This window comes from Diabrotica virgifera, chromosome 1, assembly GCF_917563875.1.
Source record: "Diabrotica virgifera virgifera chromosome 1, PGI_DIABVI_V3a".
NCBI classification, from domain to species: domain Eukaryota; kingdom Metazoa; phylum Arthropoda; class Insecta; order Coleoptera; family Chrysomelidae; genus Diabrotica; species Diabrotica virgifera.
This window is the reverse complement of record NC_065443.1, coordinates 156,650,434-156,670,048: the sequence shown is the minus strand read 5'-3', so window position 1 is coordinate 156,670,048 and position 19,615 is coordinate 156,650,434. Positions and strand designations below refer to the sequence as shown.

The window sequence follows — 19,615 nt, the reverse complement described above, 5'->3', positions numbered from 1 at the left end:
AGATATATAGATATAGAAAACTCTTAATATAGATTAAAAGGTAATTAAATTTTCCATACGCCATACTAATAAAATACAGGGTGTTTCATTTAAAATAAGTGTGTTATTACTGCTTGAATTTGTTAGTAGAACAATCTAATATTTTGACCACGGTCCAATATTTCGCGAACTACACATCGGATCGAAAAACTGAAAAACACGTTATCAATAATAATTTTTTAAAATGTATTCAGTGACACCAAACACGATCTCCTACTCCACCCCTGGGGGTGGGGCGGAGGGTTACCATAATAGCTTAAATAGAAACCCCCAGTTTTTATTGCAGATTTGGATTCCTTATTTAAAAGTAAGTAACTTTTATTCGAGAAATTTTTTCGAATTATAGATAGATGGCGCTATAATCGGAAAAAACAATTTATCGTGATACTATAGGTACATTATAGAAAGGGTCTAATATCTCTCTAGTCTTAATAATAAAAACCAAAAAACACGTTTTTAATATTTTTCAAAAACCTATCGACTAACACCAAACATGACTCTCCACCCCACCCCCTAAAGGTGGAGTGGGGGTAACTTTAAAATCTTAAATAGCAACCTCCATTATTTATTGCAGATTTGGATTCGTCATAAAAAATCAAGCATTCATTAAGCAACATTTATTAAACATTTTTTAGAATTGTTGATAGATGGCGCTATAATTGAAAAAATACGATTTATTAGCGCCATCTATCATCATCATCAGATTTTCCTCCATTCTGTTCTGTTCTTTGCTTTGTTCTTCCAGTGGGTAATCTCAAGTGCTTTCAGATCTTGTTCCACTTGTTCCATGTATCTAAGTTTGGGTCTTCACTTTGACCTTTTCCCTACTGTTTCGGTCTCCAACATCCGTTCAACATGGCCCATCCAGCGCAGACGTCCGATCTTTATGGATGTTATGACGTCGGGGTCGTTGTATGCTGCGTATAGTTCAAAATTATATCGTCTGCGCCATACGTCATTTTCTTTAACCCCCTTATATATGTGTCTGAGGATTTTTCGTTCAAACGTACCTAATAAGCTCTCGTCGCTTTTCGACAGTGTCCATGTCTCTGATCCATATATAAGGACCGGTTTTATCAGGGTTTTGTATATTTTGCATTTGGTTTTTCTCGTGATGTTGTTAGATCTTAGATGTTTAATTAGTCCATTATATGTTTTATTAGCAATATGTATTCTTCTCTTGACTTCTTCGCTGATATTGTTATCTGCGGTGACTAGTGAACCTAGATATGTAAAATTTTTTACACTTTCGATGTTATAGTCTCCTATTGTCAGATTCTGTAGGTTTCTTTGGCCTGTCGATTTGCTGGCCTTATGTATTTGGTTTTCATTTCATTAATATTTAGGCCACTGTTTTGTGCCTTTGTGCCGCTCTTTCTATCGCATTAAATGCTTCTATCATTTCTCTTTTGCTTCTAGCTATGATATCCACATCATCCGCAAATGCCAATATTTGTAAATTTTTTGTTATTATTGTTCCTCTGGTGTTGACTTTTGACTCTCTAATTATTTTCTCTAATGTGATGTTGAATAGAATACAGGATAGGACATCTCCCTGTCGTAGGCCCGTTCTAACATGTATTGTATCTGTTAGTGCGTTTTGAATTCGAATTTGGCTCTGTACTTTAAGTGTTTCTTTTACTATATCAATGAGTTGAGTTGGAATATTAAACTCTTTCAGGGCGTGGATCAGAAATTCTCGATGGATACTATCATAAGCACTCTCAAAATCAATGAAGAGATGATGTGTGTGTCTATATTAAATTCACTAGTCTTTTCCAAGATTTGCCTCAAGACGAAGATCTGATCTATTGTGGACTTCTGCCTGCAGAAACCACATTGATATCCCCCAACTATTTGTTCCGCATATGGTCTCAATCGCTCATAGACAATATTTGACAGTACTTTATATGCAACAGTAAGTAGCGTTATTGCCCGGTAATTTTTACATTCCAGCTGATCTCCCTTTTTATGTAGTGGAATAATTACTCCGGTATTCCAGTCTTGTGGCAGTTGTTTATTATTCCATATGTTCACTATTATTTCGTGCATCGCATTCAATAGGGAGTCTCCGCCTTCTTTTATTAATTCTGCGCTAATATTGTCTAATCCAGGTGACTTGTTGTTTTTCAGTCTGGTAACTGCTTCTTGCATTTCAGCTACTGAAGGGGTGTTGTTTCTCTGGTATCCGTTTGATCCAGTACAATTCCATCGTATAGTGGATCTACGTTTTGTTCAAACTTTTCTTTGAAGAATTCAGTCCATCTTTGTAGCGCCATCTATCAACAATTCTAAAAAATGTTTCGAATAAATGTTACTGAATTTTTCATGATGAATCCAAATCTGCAATAAAAAATGGAAGTTGCTATTTAACATTTTAGAGTTACGCCTCACCCCACCTCCAGGATGTGGAGTATGGGGTCGTGTTTAGTGTCATTCGATAGGTTTTTGAAAAATATTAAACACGTATTTTTTGGTTTTTTATTTGGAAGTGTATTTCTCGAGATATTAGACCGTTTCTATAATTTACCTATGGTATCAGGGCAAATGTTTTTTTCCGATTATAGCTCCATCTATCCACAGTTCAAAAAAATGTCTCGAATAAAAGTTACTTACTTTTATGCAAGAACTCCAAATCTGAAATTAAAACTGGCGGTTTCCATTTAAGATTTCGAAGTTACCACCCCACCTCTAGTGGGTGGAATGGGGTGTCGTGTTTGGTGTCATTCGATAGATTTTTGAAAATGATTGAAAACGTATTTTTTTCGATACGATGTTTATTTCAAGAAATATTTGACCCTTCCGCTACTTTTGGGACACCCTATATAATAAAGGTTATACATATACACTGCGTGCCTCGGTAGATGGCAAGGTATATAGCAGAAACGTGACGGTAGACTGCATCCTATAATAGCACCTAATAATTTATATTTGTACTTTTCTGATTGAAACTCAAACTTAATGAAATTACGTAAAAACAACATTTTTGCGGTGTATCCTTACAACCCATTCGTTTATTTTTAGTGAACAGTGAGAGCATAACGTGACAATTTTTAAAATTTTATTCTCGTCATAACTTCCACGTGGCGCAACCAGGTGTGTTATTCATTTCAAACTTTATAATCCATAAACGGCTCATGCAGTTTAAGGTCACGGCTATACTGGCTGATAAGTGATAAGAAACGATGGCAAATTATGTAATTTCTACATATACATATAGGAAATCTTTGAGTTAATGTTTATTTATCATAATGCACTGACATGAATAAAATAATTAACTTATCGTCTTATTATAGTAATTAAATGTTTATGGATGGTTTATAAATATTGCTTGATTTTTTCTAAGATATTCTTAGACTGTTTTTACTTACCCGTTTATGATTCGTTCACGTGATATAATAATTAAAGTGCACATGGGCGCCCATATAAAAATTTTCAGGGGGGGGGGGGGCAGACGTGAAGATTTTGCACATTACATTTTGTACACTATGGATAACAATATATAGTTTAAAGTTTAAAGCATGGGTATGGGCGCCTATGAAAGTGCATGAATCGTTTGAAATACAATCCGTTTTATACGTACTTACTTACTTACTTACTTACTTCGCGGCGTTACAACCCTTTGTGGGTTTTAGCCGACTAGACAACATGCCTCTACTGTTCTCTGTCTTGAGCAACCTCTATCCAATTCTCCACGCTCATAGCTTTCAGGTTTCAGGTCTCCTGCTATATTATCTCGCCACCGTAGTCGAGGGCGTCCGCGTGGTCTTTTCCAGTTGGGACTTCCTCCCACATCAGCCTTACTGTTCTTTGGTCAGAATGTCTTTCGAGATGTCCTGTACATTGGAGTAGTCTTCTGGAGTTTATTTCTTTTATGATGTTGGCGTCTGGGTAAAGTTCTTGGTGGAGCTCTTTGTTAGTTATTATCCTATATTGTCCTTATGCTTCATCCAGCACAAGCCCAAAGATCGTCCTTAGGATTTTTCTTTCCCAAACACGTAGTCTATCTTCGTTTGTCTTTGCTATCGTCCACGTTTCGCTTCCATATATCACAACGGGTCGTATGATTATTTTATACACTTGTAGGTATCTTCGTACGTCTTGTTAGTTATTTCGATTTTATAGGGTTTTGGAGGGTAAAAAGACATCTGTTGCCTGCCTGTATCCTATTGTTTATTTCTTGTGATCCGTTATTGTCTTAAGTTATTGTTGTTCCAAGATACTTAAATTCTCTAACGCACTCAAAGTTAAAGTCATCGATGGTGATGTTCCGACCGATTCTGTCTCTGCTTTGGTTATTGCGGCTCATATAACGAGCGATCCACAATTATTTGGATCAAAGCTAGCCGTGTAAAAAATTACGTATGCCTTGTTTTAATCTGAATTTATATCATTGACTTATCAATTAATTTTGATTAACATTATAAAACATAAAAAATCAGTAAAAACCTTTAACACAGAACTTAAATAAAAAATAAAAAGAATTAACAAAATTATAAGTAACAATAATAAATAAAATCAAACAAGATGCTGTATATATCCACCACCAACATCTCTACATAACCTAACTTTTCTTGTTAAGTTGGCGTACACTGCAAAGTTGACGTAAACTGGAAAGTATATCTGAATTAAGAATAGACATGCACTGTATAGCTATCTCTGTCGTTCAGAGCCACCTATGGTGACAATAATTTTGGATCACACGTTACATATATTTCGTCTTATTTTCGTTGGTTAGGAGCCCCATCTTCTCTGCTTCCTTTTCGAACCTCACGAAAGTCTCATTCATCCTTAACCCTTAAGCTCCTAGCGTTACATATATGTAACGCAGAAACCGCTAAAATCTTAAGGTGAAACAGTAGCGATCAACAGGTAGCGAAAACGCGTTCCAAGATTGCGGCTGTAATTTTGAATATTTTTTCGAGATATTTGGCACACGTATTCGTAATATAATAAAGAATGGCGGTATAGAGCCCAATTTGAAAAATATATTAATATGTGGAAATTACTCTGTAATTAAATACACTAATAAAAAAACGAGCCTGTACCCGCATTGAGAAGAACAAAAAAATACACTTTCTTCAAATAAACTTTTTTATCCGATGCCTAGATTTTGTGTCATTTTGGAACTACTAATGAAATAAAAAATTTTAGTAGTTCCAAAATGACACAAAATCTAGGCATCGGATAAAAAAGTTTATTTGAAGAAAGTGTATTTTTTGTTTTTCTTAATGGCGGTACAGGCTCGTTTTTTCAATATTGAATTTAATTACAGAGTAATTTCCACATATTAATATATTTTTCAAATTGGGCTCTGTACCGTCATTCTTTATTATATTACGAATACGTGTGCCAAATATCTTGAAAAAATATTCAAAATTACAGCCGCAATCGTGGAACGCGTTTTTGCTCCCTGTTGATCGCTACTGTTTCCTCTTAAGCCTCAAATTCGGGAAGTGATTCTAATTTTAACTAGATGTTGATGCAAGACTTTCAAGGACACTTATTTACTAGTTTTCAGCAGTTGGTTCGAGGATTTGATCTAACCTTTTTATTTAGTTCCAGTGTTTTATGTGACGGTGTTTATTATTTATGGTAAAAATGGATCTCAAGTTTGAGTAAGTATATTTTTACTATTCGTTTGTTATTATACTTTGTTTAAAGTGTTTTCAATTGAGAATCAATTAATGTCTTTTCTTATTGATAATATAAATTTTTAGAAATTGTATCCTGGTTTTGTAAAAAATGCCTTTAATTTTTGGTGTTACATATATGTAACGCTAGGAAGATATGGGAGCAAAAATCGAAACTTTTTGAATTGTAACATATTGTTTGTTCCAGAAAAGGGTTTTCTTTTCAAGAAACGCTGGAGATGATTGATGCCGTTCAAGCTTTAGACGTTGATGCTATATATAGGTACTGAAACCCCAGAATTGAATGTGCTTACAGACGAGGAGTTTGGTGATGAGGAATATAATGATTTTAACAAGCTGTCCGAGAGAATTTCTAAGAGCACCTGTTGAACTTGTTTTACGAAATAGTGAAAGAGATTTCGAAATATATGATGATATTGATGAGGCTCAGCCTTCCAGACCATCAGCAAAAGCTAAAAAACTAGTGAAAGTAAAGTTGAAGTTGATCTTATGGACCAGAATGTAGCTACATACCCAGTAGGAATTTTCTCTAAAAAATGATGGTGGTGTCTATTTACATTGATGCTGGACATAACTATGGACATAATGGTCTATTTACATTGATGCTGGACATAACTGGACATAATAGATCCTATGATCCTATGCCACGACTAGAATTTCGAAGGTATCTAGTAACATCGTATCTTACGAAATATGGTACCAAACCAGAAGATGCAGGCAGTCCATCTTCGTCCAAAGTAGTCGTAGATATAAGATATGATAAGATTGATCATCTCCTGACCTATATTCCTGATAAGAAAAGGAGACGTTTTGCAGATGAATGCTGTAGTTCGTATGTGCGTACCATGGGTTGCAAGTGCAATGTGGGAGTGTGCATCAAGTGCAACATAGATTTTCGTCTACAATAACTTAATTATGATTTTTCATTTATCTAGTTTTGTATTTGTTTGTTATTTTGAAATTTATAATCGGAAATATTTTAAATATGTTTGCTCCTATATCTTCCTAGCATTACAATATGTAACGGCAATTTTCTCAAAAATCAAAAATAATTAAGAAAAAAAATGTATGTATTTTGTTTTAAAACCTTTTCCTGAATACATCAAAATAAAAAAAAATAAAATTTTTTAAATAAATTAATTCAGGATCTTAATATTTTAATCTTGTGTCCTCAAACATCATCTTGTGCAATGCTGTATAAGATATATGTATGCATTAAAGAAGAAGCAAAGAAACAAACAATACAGCTAGATCTTGAGATATCTTGGAATCATCATCCAGTCTGTTGCGTCCACTATTGATTCACCCAAACTAGCCATTCTTTTCCTTTTGAGCTGCTTGAATCCAGTTTGTTGTTACTTTTTCGAATCATCCTTCCAGCGCATATGTGGTCTTCATTTACTTCTTTTATCAGTTCTTGGTCGCCATTCCGTTTATTTGCTTTAATAATTGTCTTGTCATAATATATCCCAGTTTCATTTTAGTTTGATCGTATGGTGAGGTCACATATTGGGATATCACCTGATAGTGATTCCGGATATTGACCTTTCCATTTTTTCTGGACAATTCCCAATTTATTGGCTGATGTTTTAGTGAGAGTAAGCGTTCAGTTCCGTAAGTGCATTTTAATTTTAAATACAATAATTTTTCTACTAATTAAAAAAAAAAAAGGTCGTAGAAAAAGTGTAGTATTCTACTCGCATGTAATGGCTATTACTCACTGATGAATTACGCAAACTTCATCATCGTGAGTCATGGCCATCGGTAGGGGTCGACAAGACAAGAATTATTCTTGTCTTGATAACAACTTCTTGTCTTGTCTTGAGAAAAAATCAAGAAATTAAAAAAAAATCTTGTCTTGACATCCCATATCTTGTCTTGATTCAAGAAATTTCAAGACCTTGAAATTTCTTGGTTACCCGGTCCGATGATTCCAAGGCGACCTTTTTATTAAATTCAGTCAATTGTTTTAGACTTTATTGTGCCTGCTAAGGGCATATGCCATACAGGTGTATTGGTTGCCAAGATTCTCTTTGAGGTACTTAAATCGTAAGATGTGCTGGACAAGGACTGCATTCAAGGTGTAACAACTGATAATGCGGCTGTTAACTTTACAATGATACGTTCTCTGGAAACTTTAGTTCATGGTTTTGACTACAAAAATAAGCATTTTGTATGTTTCATATTCTAAACTTAGTCCAGGATTTCACAAAAGTTGTTAAACCAAATCGAAATAGTTTAAACATCGAAAAGGATTTTGATTATATGGAGGGTGAAATCGAAGTAGGAAATGATATAAATGATACTGATTTAGTTTTCAACTCTACTGTAAGTAAAATTAAATACTTGCTTAAATTTATTATTGATTAAATGATAACTTACAATCTTGGAAGTATGAAATTGAAAAATACTGTGCCTAGGCCAGAAGATTCTGAGGATATACTTGATTGGTGGAGAAGACACGAAAGTGGGTACCCGTCATTATCTAAAATGTGCAAGGATTCCCTCGGAACGCCACCAACATCTGTACCTACGGAAAGCTATTTTCAAGAGCAGCTTTAACAATAATTAAAGACAAGAAATCAGCTAGGCTAGGCGTTGACTCTAAGAAGTGTTATCTGCCTTAATTCATGGCTTATCAATTCCGATTTAAAAATGTGCTAAAGTACCCCGCACAAACCTTATGGAAATTAGATCCCAGTGGATTTAGTTCATACTTTGGGAAAATACTCTTTGAAGCAGCCTGATAAAAAGTTCTCATGGGCACATCTCGATCGTATAAAGGATTTTTAAGATATAGAGGCACACACTCGGAACATTATAAGATTTACCGGGTATTCCAATTCCCTGAGTTACTGGTTATCTGGCAACATGTAGAAGTTTGGATTAAATAAGAGTACTAGTAGTCTAGGATTTTTTCCTGGCTATCCAATGGCGACCTTTACTTTGACCTTGACCTTCAACGGACGTCATCTTCTAGAGTTTCGAGAGTTTTCAGCATTAAATTGATATAATCAGATTACTCATGGATTTTTGGGATTGCTGAACACGAGTATGCCATCAGCATTGACCTCCGGAGGACGTGGTGGCCAGGGAAGCTGCAAGGGACGTCATCTTATAGAGTTTCGATGGTTTTCGGCTTTTAATTAATGCAAATTAATTACCGAAGGGTTTTTTGAGGTCGCTAAACACGAATATACCACCAGAACCGACTCAGGGAGAACCTGGTTTCCAAGGTCAACGAAAGGAGCTTATGGAGTTTCGAGGATCTTCGGTACTACATTGATGCAAACGGATTACTCATAGGTATTTGGAGTTGATCAACACGAATACCCCATCAGAACAGACATCGGAGTACCTGGTGCCTAAGGCACGTCATGCTTTGGAGATTCGAGAGCTTTCGGTACTAAATTTATGTAAACTGATTACTCACAGGTTTTTGGGGCTGCTGAACGTGAATACGCCATCAGATCTGACCCACGGAGCACCTTGTGTCTAAAGCAGGTCTTCTTCTGGAGTTTCGACAGGTTTCGGCATTAAATTGATGCAGATGGGTATTACTCATGGGTTTTTGGGGCTGCTGAACACAAATACGGCATCAGAACAGACACCGGGGTACCTGGTGCCTAAGGCGCGTCTTCTTCTGGGGTTTCGAGAGTTTTCGGTACTAAATTGATGCAAGCGGATTACTCTTGTGTTTTGGGGTTGCTGAACACGAATATGACTTAGATAAAAGACTCTGGAGTATCTAGTGACCACGATGAATAACACTATCAAAATAGAATATAGTAAATCGATCTTAAAATAAATGAAGGAAAAACATTGTCAGATATAAATTGAGTTTATATTTACTTCTTCTTCTTCATGTGCCGTGCTCGATTATCGAACGTTGGCTATCAAATTGGCTAGAGTAATTTTGTTAACGGCAGCTCGGAAAAGGGATGCAGAGGATCTGTTATACCATTCTCTCAGGTTTTTAAGCCATGACGTTCTTCTTCGACCTGGCCCTCTTCTTCCGTCTACCTTGCCTTGTATTATTAAATGGATTATATTATATCTCTCTGGGTGTCGCATAACATGGCCAAAATATTCAAGTTTTCGATTTTTAACTGTTCTGACGACTTCTGTGACTTTTCCCATCCGGTGCAAAACAACTTCGTTACGAACTCTATCCACCCAACTTATTCGTAGGATCCTTCGGTATACCCAAATTTCAAAGGCTTCCAATTTCTTGAGAAGAGTATCTGTTAAAGTCCAACCTTCGACACCGTACAAAAGAGTAGAGAACACATAACATCTCACTAATCTAATTTTAAGATTCAAAGTAATGTTGTTTCCACATAAAAGTTTCTTTATCTTAAAGAATGCAGCTCTGGCCTTCTCTATACGTATTCTAATTTCTTTGCTCATGTCCCAGTTCTCATTTAGATTACAACCAAGGTAGGTGATACTGTTAGTTCTTTCTAATTGTTCACCATAAGCTGTTACTACTTCCGGTTGTATTGGCGTCTTACTGACAACCATCACCTTGGTCTTTGCGGTGTTTAGCTTGAGTCCATATTCATCACACGTTGTGGTAATCCTATTAATCAGATGTTGAAGTTCTTCATAATTGCTCGCAATTAACACCGTGTCATCCGCATATCTCAAATTATTAATATTGACGCCATTCATTTTGATACCACATTGAGCATTATCCACTGCTTTATTGAAAACAAACTCAGAATAGATGTTAAATATTAGTGGGGACAAAATGCAGCCCTGCCTTACTCCTCTTCGTATTTGAAGTTCTTCAGACGTGTCCCAGCCAATCCTGATGTTTGCACGTTGATGCCAGTAAAGATTTTTGATAATGCGTAGGTCTTTATCATCAATACCCACTTTCTGAAGAATAGCAATCATTTCCGTATGTTTTACCCGATCAAAGGCCTTCTCAAAGTCAATGAAACACATATAAACCGGATGTCCGACATCTCTGCATCTCTGTACCATAACCTGAATACTAAACAGTGCTTCTCTGGTCCCAAGGTTATTGCGGAATCCAAACTGTGTATCACCAAGCTGTTCTTCTATTTTTTGGTACATCCTAGAGTGCAAAATTCGTAGAAATATCTTTAAAACATGACTCATCAAACTAATGGTTCGGTAGTCACTACATCTTTTCGCGTTTGCTTTTTTAGGTATCGTCACAAAAGTCGACAGCAGCCAATCCGTTGGTATATAGCCAGTTTGATAAACTTTATTAAAAAGATGAAGGAGAGATCTTTTACCTGAATTTTCGAAGAGCTTTATTATTTCATTCGGTATTTCGTCTGGTCCCGTCGCTTTTCTGGTCTTTGCTAATCTTATTGCTTGTTCAATTTCGTCCATAGTTATGTCAGGTCCTGTAACTACTTCGTTAATTTCAAGCTCGGGCCTTTCATCATTAAACAGTTCCTCAATGTATTCTTTCCATCTGTCTATTTTATCCAAATCAGTGATAATCAGTTTTCCGTCTCTATCAACGATGTTATTTGCATGTTTTTTGTTCTGACCGGTGAGTTCTTTTATTTTTTTATACATATTAAATGAATCATGTTTTCTCTGCAACTCTTCAATTTCTAAACATTTTTTTTCAAAGTATGTTTCTTTTGCCGCTCGTATTTTAGTCCTTATCTCTTTATTAATGCGTTTATACATTTCGATGTTTTGATTCTTAAATTTGCGTCTTTTTTCCATCAAATTCAAAATCTCATCGTTCATCCACTGTTGCTTCTTTTGATTTTTCTCTTTGAAGTTTGGAGTTGAGTTGCTTATAATCGTTTTGATTTGGGTCCAATGATCCTCGATGGATTCTTGTTGTTCGCTATTCTCAAAATTGCTCTCTAAATTGTTTGAAATCCCCTGACTGTTGTTTCTAATAAAATCGGTATCCAGTTTGTTAGAGGATCGTGGTTGTTTTATCCGTTTAAGTTTTAATTTTATTTCGGCTAACAATAGATTGTGATCAGATGGCACATCGGCGCCAGGATAGGTTTTTACAGACTTTACTGCATTTCTGTAACGCTCACTGATGGTTATGTAGTCAATTTGGTTTCTTACGATATTATTGGGGGTATCTGCTGGAGATTTCCACGTATATAATCTCCTTTTAGGTAATTTGAAAAAGGTATTCATTATACATAGATTATGTTCTTTGCAAAAATCTGCGAAATAGTCTCCCCTTTCATTTCTATCGCCCAGTCCATAACAGCCAATAATATTACTTTGTCTGCCTTTTCCTATCTTAGCATTAAGGTCACCCATCAGAATGGTGAGATCTCTAGTCTTGAGTTGGTCGGTAACAGTTTTTACATCGGCGTAGAACTTGTCAAGTTCTTCCAGTTCACTTTCCGCTGTCGGTGCATACACTTGTATTAAATTTATGTTTCTGGGTTTCGCGTTCAACTGAATCATTATGACTCGTTCAGATACCTGGCATACCGCTCTAACACATTTGCTAACCTCGTCTGAGACTATGAATCCTACACCATGACGATGGTAATTACTCTCTTCTCCTGCATAATATACTTCATGATCATCCACATGGCATTGGCCAGATCCGGGCCATCGCATTTCACTGATACCCAGAATTGATATTTGCAGCCTTTTCATCTCATTTATGGCATTGTGTGTTTTTCCTGGTTCATATAAACTCCGCACATTCCATGTGCCTATTCTACAACTTCTCTGTATATCAAATTTGGCCAAGCGGGAGATTCTTCGCACCCCTGCCCCATTTAAGAAGCGCCCGTACTCGGGGCCATCGTTTATTTCCTCAGCCATATTGATTAACCTGGGAAAAATAGTGTAGTAGTCATTCCCTTGGCTTTCTACACCGCTGTGTACACGCTGTTTAAGTGGTTTTATATTTACAAATGATTAAAACAATTGAATAGCACAACATAGTTATTTTAATAAAAACCTACAAATAGCAAAAAAAAACTTTTCACCAATTTGTATGCTTTCTTTGAACAGCAACTCAGAAAACCTCCGAGTACTCGGTGTGTAGCAATCCATTTGCATCAATTTAGTACCGAAAACTCACGAAACTCCAGAAGATGACGTGCCTTAGGCGATAGGTGCTGCGGTGTCTGTTCTTATGGCATATTCGTGTTCAGCAATTCCAAAAAGCCATGAGTAATCCATTCGTATCAATTTAATGCAGAAAACTCGAAATTCGAGAAGATGAATAATCTTAGGCACCAGGTGCTCCGTGGGTTGGATCTAATGGCGTATTAGCGTTCAGCGATCCCAAAAAGCGATGAGTAATCCGTTTTTATCAATTTAATGACTAAAACCCTCGAAACTCCAGAAGATGACGTGCCGTAGGCACAATGTGATTCGTGGGTCGGATCTGATAGTGTGTGCATGTTCAGCAACCCCAAAAACCTAAGAGTAATCCATTTGATTACTCCGAAACTCCAGAAGATAACCTGTCTTAGGCACCAGGTTCTCTTGTGTCTGTGCTGATCACGTATTCGTGTTTAGCAACCCCAAAAACCTATAACTAATCCGTTTGCATTAATGTAGTACCGAAGACCCTCGAAACTCCAGGAGCCCCTTTCATTGACCTTGGAAACTAGGTGCTCCGGGAGTCGGTTCTGGTGGCATATTCGTGTTTAGCGACCTCAAAAAACCTCCAGTAATTCATTTGCATCAAGTAAATGCCGACAACCATCAAAACTCTAGAAGATGACGTCTCTTGCAGTGGCCCTGGCCACCACATGCTCCGTAGGTCAATTCTGATGGCATATTCGTGTTTAGCGATCCCAAAAACCCATGAGTAATCTGTTTATATCAATTTAAGGCCGAAACCCCTCGAAACTCTAGAAGATGACGTCGGTTGAATGTCAAGGTCAAAGTAAAGGTCGCCATTGGATAGCCAGGAAAAAATCCTAGATTGCTAGTACTTTTCTCTGATCCAAACTTCTACATGTTGCCAGATAACCAGTAACTCGGGGAATTGAAATACCCAGTAAATCTTATAATTTTCCGAGTTTGTGCCTCTATATCTTGAAAATCCTCCATACGATTGAGTTGTGCCCATGAGAACTTTTCATCACAATGCTTCAAAGAGTATTTTCCCAAAGTATGAACTAAATCCACTGGGACTTAATTTCCATAAAGTTTGTGCGGGATACTTTGTTATTTAAAATAAAATCTAGTTTGCAATTTTATTTTCAACAGGATTAGTGTTAAGTATTATTTATAATTTTTAATTTACGTTTTTGTAAATGTTTTCACAAAAAAGTGTTCAATAAATAAAAATATATGTTAACAAATAAATACGTTTTAGAGTTTTCATTATTAGTCAAGATATTTCAAGATTTCTTGTTTTCTTGACAAGAAATCTTGGTATTGACATAACATTTCTTGTCTTGTCTTGAAATCGAAAACTACTTCTTGCCTTGATCTTGTCTTGAAATCAAGACAAGATCTTGAAATTTTCAAGAACTTAGCGACTTCTAGTCATCGGTGTACAGACAAATAATCCTTGGAGAATTTTTGGGGCAAAAAATTCCTAAAAAAATCCCCAAAAATGATCCCCTGACAAAAAATTTCCACAAAAAATATCGGTCAAATAATCCCCACAGTTTTTTGGACAAAATATCCCCACAAATTTCATTGCAAAAAATTCCCAAGAAATATGTGCTGAAGCATAGTTCTCAAAAGTTTTTCTGTGAACGCAATCGACGCAAATGTTTTTCATTCTCAGTGCATGAGAGTATAGCAATCGCCATGAAACCGCTTTACGGCACGAAAATAATGATAAGAAGTAGGTAATTAAGATTAGGCATGAATTGTAATTTCGATTACCAAATTTCGAATTAGACGAGGCAACGAAGCATTAAACCTAGGAATTTTGTGCAGTAAGATGAATCGTCATGCAACTTTTTACATTCGATTTGAGAGAGTGTTAGGCAATTTTGTGAACTAAATTAACCTCCGGCAAAAATTTGTGTGCATGAGAAAATGCATCTTTAAGTGCATCTCGAATAGATGGAAAATAAAAAAATTTAGAACTCAGGAAATATTGTCGGAAATGAGTCCAACTTTTAACCTTGGGGGTTTTGGAGGTCACTGAACACGAATTTCATTACGGCGATAGTCTCCGAGGTACCTGGTGCCCAGGGTGAAATTCATCGCCTGGGACGATCGAATAATCCGCGAAATGAAGATTGGATCGAAAAACTGAAAAATCTATCGAATGAAAATAATCACGACCCCCCCCACTCCACCCCCTTAAGGTGGGGCGGGGGTAATTTTCAAATCTTAAATAGAAACCCCATTTGTTATTGCAGATTTGGATTGCTTACTTAAAAGTAAGCAACTTTTATTCGAGACATTTTTTTGAACTGTGGATAGATGGTGCTATAATCGGAAAAAAACATTTGCCCTGATACCATAGGTAAAATTATAGAAACGGTCTAATATCTCGAGAAATACACTTCCAAATAAAAAACTAAAAAATAAATTTTAATATTTTTCAAGAACCTATCGAATAACATAATACACGACCTTCCACTCCACCCCCCTGAAGGTGGGGTGGGAGGTAACTTTAAAATCTTAAATAGGAGCGAGCCCCCATTTTTTATTGCAGATTTGGATTCCTTACGTAAAAGTAAGTAACTTTTATTCGAGACATTTTTTCGAATTATGGATAGATGGAGCTATATTCGGAACAACACTATTAGCGCCATCTATCAACAATTCTAAAAAATGTTTCGAATAAATGTTACTTATTTTTTCATGAGGAATCCAAATCTGCAACAAAACATGGGGATTTACAAAAAATATTAAACACGTATTTTTTGGTCTTTCATTTGGAAGTGTATTCCTCGAGATATTAGACTGTTTCTATAATTTACCTATGATATCACGATAAATCGTTTTTTCCGATTATAGATAATTCGAAAAAATGTCTCGAATAAAAGTTGCTTATTTTTAGGTAAGCAATTCAAATATGTACCTACCTAATAACAAATTGAAGTTTTCATTTAAGATTTTAAAGTTAGCCCCACCCCACCTTCAGGGGGTAGAGTGGAGGGTCCTCTTTAGCGTCATTCGATAGATTGTTGAAAAATATTGAACACGCATTTTTCAGTTTTTCGATCCAATCTTAATTTTGCGAATTATTCGATCGTCCCGCGAATTATTCGATCGTCCCAGGCGACGAGCTCCACCCTGGGCACCAGGTACAGCCGGTTCCAAAAAAACTGATACGACTCTTAAAGCGTGTTTTGTAGCAAATTGAGCAGTGTATTTTGAATGATAAATACTTATTATTTACATGCTGTCACTTCACTGCCAAATTTTAAAATTTGTCAGATAACTTATTTTGTTTAACCTCAGAAAATGGCTCCACATGCTAGCAAAGAACTAAAAGCAAGAATTGTAACGAAATTCGAAGATGGTTGGTTACTATCTGCCGTAAAGAACCATTTTAATGTAAGCAGAACAACAGTTTTTAATATTAATAAAAGATGGATAACTAGAAACTCTCGAAAGAGCAAGGTTCTGGAAGACCAAAAATATCTACCGCTTATGAAGATCGTACGCTTTTGGAGAGATTAGAAGAGAATCCTTTTGAAGATGCGAAAACTGCAAGAATTCAAAATAATATCAAAATTTAGACGTTAATAATTATTAGATACAATTTATGAATTAACATATTTTATGTAATCAGTTGTTTATTTATTTTATTATTTGTCTGTCATAATAAATACTACATAATATATTATAATGTCAAACCAATCAAATACACTGCTCAAAATGATCAAATCTTACTAAGAGTCGTATCAGTTTTTTTAGGAACCAGCTGTACCTCGGAGACCATCGCCGTCCTGAGAAATTTGTGTTCAGTGACCTCCAAAACCCCCAAATATAAAAATTGAACTTGTTTCCGTCAATATTTCCTAAGTTTTAAATTTTTCATTTTCCATCTCTTCGAGGTGCACTTTGAAAATGCATTTTCTCATGCACAAAATTTTTTGCCGGAGATCAATTTAGTTCATAAAATTGCCTGACACTCTCTCGAATCGAATGCAGAAAGTTGCATGACGATCCATCTGACTGCACAAAATTCCTAGGTTTTGGCCTTTTTAGTGCTTCGTTGCTTCGTCTAAATTGTAATTTCCTATTCCAACTGGTTTTCCCCAGTACGGATTTATGCCGATAACTTCAAATTTTACATGACAACACGACAAAAGAGTGAGTTTTTTTCAAAAACCGTGGAAAATACGGGGAATGAGATAAGGGTGTGGGGATCATGTAGTAAGTATGTGCTTAAATATTTTTCTCACTCTGCGTTGAATAACTCTGAATAGGCAAAACATTGCCTATTCGTGATGATAATTGCTATTCCTGAAAACAATAATTTTGATTGTAATGCAACAAAACCTGTTTTGTCCGGAATTTTTTGTGGGGATTATTTGACCGGATTTTTTTGTGGGGATTTTTTGTCTGGGAATTTTTTGTCCGAGATTTTTTGTCCTAGGCTCTAGCCATCATTACATGCGCGTTGAATAATATACTATCAGGGGTGGCCAAACTGTGGCTCGCGAGCCACATGTGGCTCTTCGAAGGATTATTTGTGGCTCTCAATAAATTTCCCTGAATTACTTTTAATTTTTGTTTCAAAATGTGGCAACAAATAATAATATAAAAAACTAAGTGGAACATCAGGATTTGGCCAAGGAGACTCCTTTTCACTGTTGCTATTCAGTTTTGCCTTAGAATATCTAATAAGTAAAATATCATCTGAGCTGGCCTTTGCTGGTGATATAGGTGCAGTCGATCATTCTACAAGAGACGTGAGAGAGGTGTTTTCACAACTCGAGGAAGAAACAGGTAGTCTGCGCCTTCGAATAAAAATGAAGAGAACACGAAATACATGCTAGTAACCAAAAATCTCAGATCAAGAATTGGGCAGAACATAACTATTAATGACCACAACTTCGAAGTAGTAAAAAAGTTTAAATATCTAGGAACGGTAATCACAGATGACAATCACATTATAAAAAGAGGTCTTAGCAAGGATCTCTGCGTGGAATAAAGCATTATACTCCCTATCATCGTTACTAAGATCTAAGTTGCTAAAAAAATAATCTAAATTAAGACTATACAGCCAATTATTATTCGCCCAATTGTTAAATAAGGAAGTGAAACTTGGACTTTACATCATCGGTGGGAAATAAATCTTCTTCAGATGCAAATCCACTAATGGATTAACATTAACTCTGTTTCTTGCAAAATGTATCAGAGATTGATTGTCGTTAATCCCTGTCCATTGCCTTATGTTTCGGAGCCAGGACATTTTCTTGTGTCCCATTCCTCTTAAATTTTACCCTCGATTATAAGTTGGAGGAACTGGTATTTTTCATTTTGGATGGTGCGACCTTGATACACAGTTTTCCTTTTCTTGATGGTTTCGAAAAGTTGGCGTTCTTCGTTGATTCTTTTAAGGACATCTACATTTGTGACTTTCGCTGTCCATGGTATCTTTAGTATATGGGGTTAAAGCCACATTTCGAAAGCTAATCTGTTTATATCCCTCGTTTTGAGTGTCCAGCCCTCTACGCCATATAGCAGCACCGATCATACGTAGCACTATCTTTTTGGTAATAATCTCTAATCTCATTCTTTTACTGTATTCTCCGATTATGGTGACAAGTTCTTGAAGATCGGCTGTTGTCACAAATTAAATAAATAAGCTAGGTACTGGGAAATAAATAAGCTGCTGGTATTTGAAAGCAAAGTCCTCAGAATGATATTTGGTCCTCAAAGGGATGAATTGACAGGAGAGTGATACTGAAAACATCGTCAGATATACAAAAGCTAAGATAAGATGGGCAGGTCATGTGGTAGATCAGAGGAAGACAGAGTGTTAAAGACGGTGTTTTTTGAGAGGCGATAGAAGATCAATAGGCCATCCCAGAAAAAGATGGAAGGATGATGAAGAATCGAAGTATACTGAATTAGTAAAGGCTGCTTATAGAATTATTTGCATATTTGAAACAATGATGTGAACCATTTTATTTCACTTTAAAATTCGTGAAATTCAAACGGTAAGAGAAAAATTTAATACCTTTTATACACTTTTTAAATAAATGTTTAATTGCGGCTCGCGAAAAATTTCAAATTTTGAAAAATGTCTCGGCCTATCAAGGAGCTTGGCCTCCCCTGTCTATAACATTTATCATTGTTATATTTTGTTATATTACTGTAACTTCTTACATTCAAATTAATGTTATGCTAAGTCGCCCACTCACGGTACTGCGGCGTCGGTCGGTCAACTTTGTCGAATTCGCCTAATTGGCAAAAAATTTGATCTTGTGTGACCGTGCATCCAACGAAATCGTACAATTTGACCACAGAGAAACTGGCCTGTCTGCTGAAGTACTGCAGAATTGATATAATATCATCGACGATCTTGTTGAACGACACCGCAGTACCGTGAGTGGCCGCCTTTATAGTCACAAACGATTAATATTTGCATTGGTAATATATATAAATCAGTACTTACTAGCTTTATATTGTTTAGCACAAAAGTTTATTACAACACATGATTGCGCTCTTTATCGAAATTCAGTAGAAGTATTTAGGTTTCAAGGTTAACTCGTCTTAATAGCACAAACCGATTTTTATTTACATATATTATTATGCATTGCAAACCATTTAACTTTTGCAACAAAAAATGGTTACGTAGGAGTAAAGATAGAAGTTTTATTATATTATTACTTATTTAAAAAATTACAGAGTGGTCATAATAAATAATTGTACAGTACTTTAACTATTTCAGTGCAACTCATAAAACAGTCATAAAAAAGCAGCATACCTACATGAACATCGAAAAGGATTTGCTTAAATAAAAAAATCAAAGATTTCTTATTATGGTAAAA

General features: G+C 35.9%; 1 protein-coding gene and 1 long non-coding RNA gene across 4 annotated transcripts in view; one reads left to right on the top strand and one right to left on the bottom strand.

The window, feature by feature from the left end:
* LOC126878781 (uncharacterized) overlaps nt 1-19,355 on the bottom strand; it is a 50,477-nt gene extending 31,122 nt beyond the window's left edge. Inside the window, exons 1-2 of the long non-coding RNA XR_007695777.1 lie at nt 19,240-19,355; nt 8,076-8,223 (exon numbers count right to left, since the gene is read on the bottom strand). This is a non-coding gene — a long non-coding RNA (uncharacterized LOC126878781). The remainder of the gene's footprint in view (nt 1-8,075; nt 8,224-19,239) is intronic.
* The window catches only part of LOC126878779 (monocarboxylate transporter 3), a 407,545-nt gene that overhangs the window by 175,871 nt on the left and 212,059 nt on the right, over nt 1-19,615 (top strand). The window lies entirely within an intron of this gene.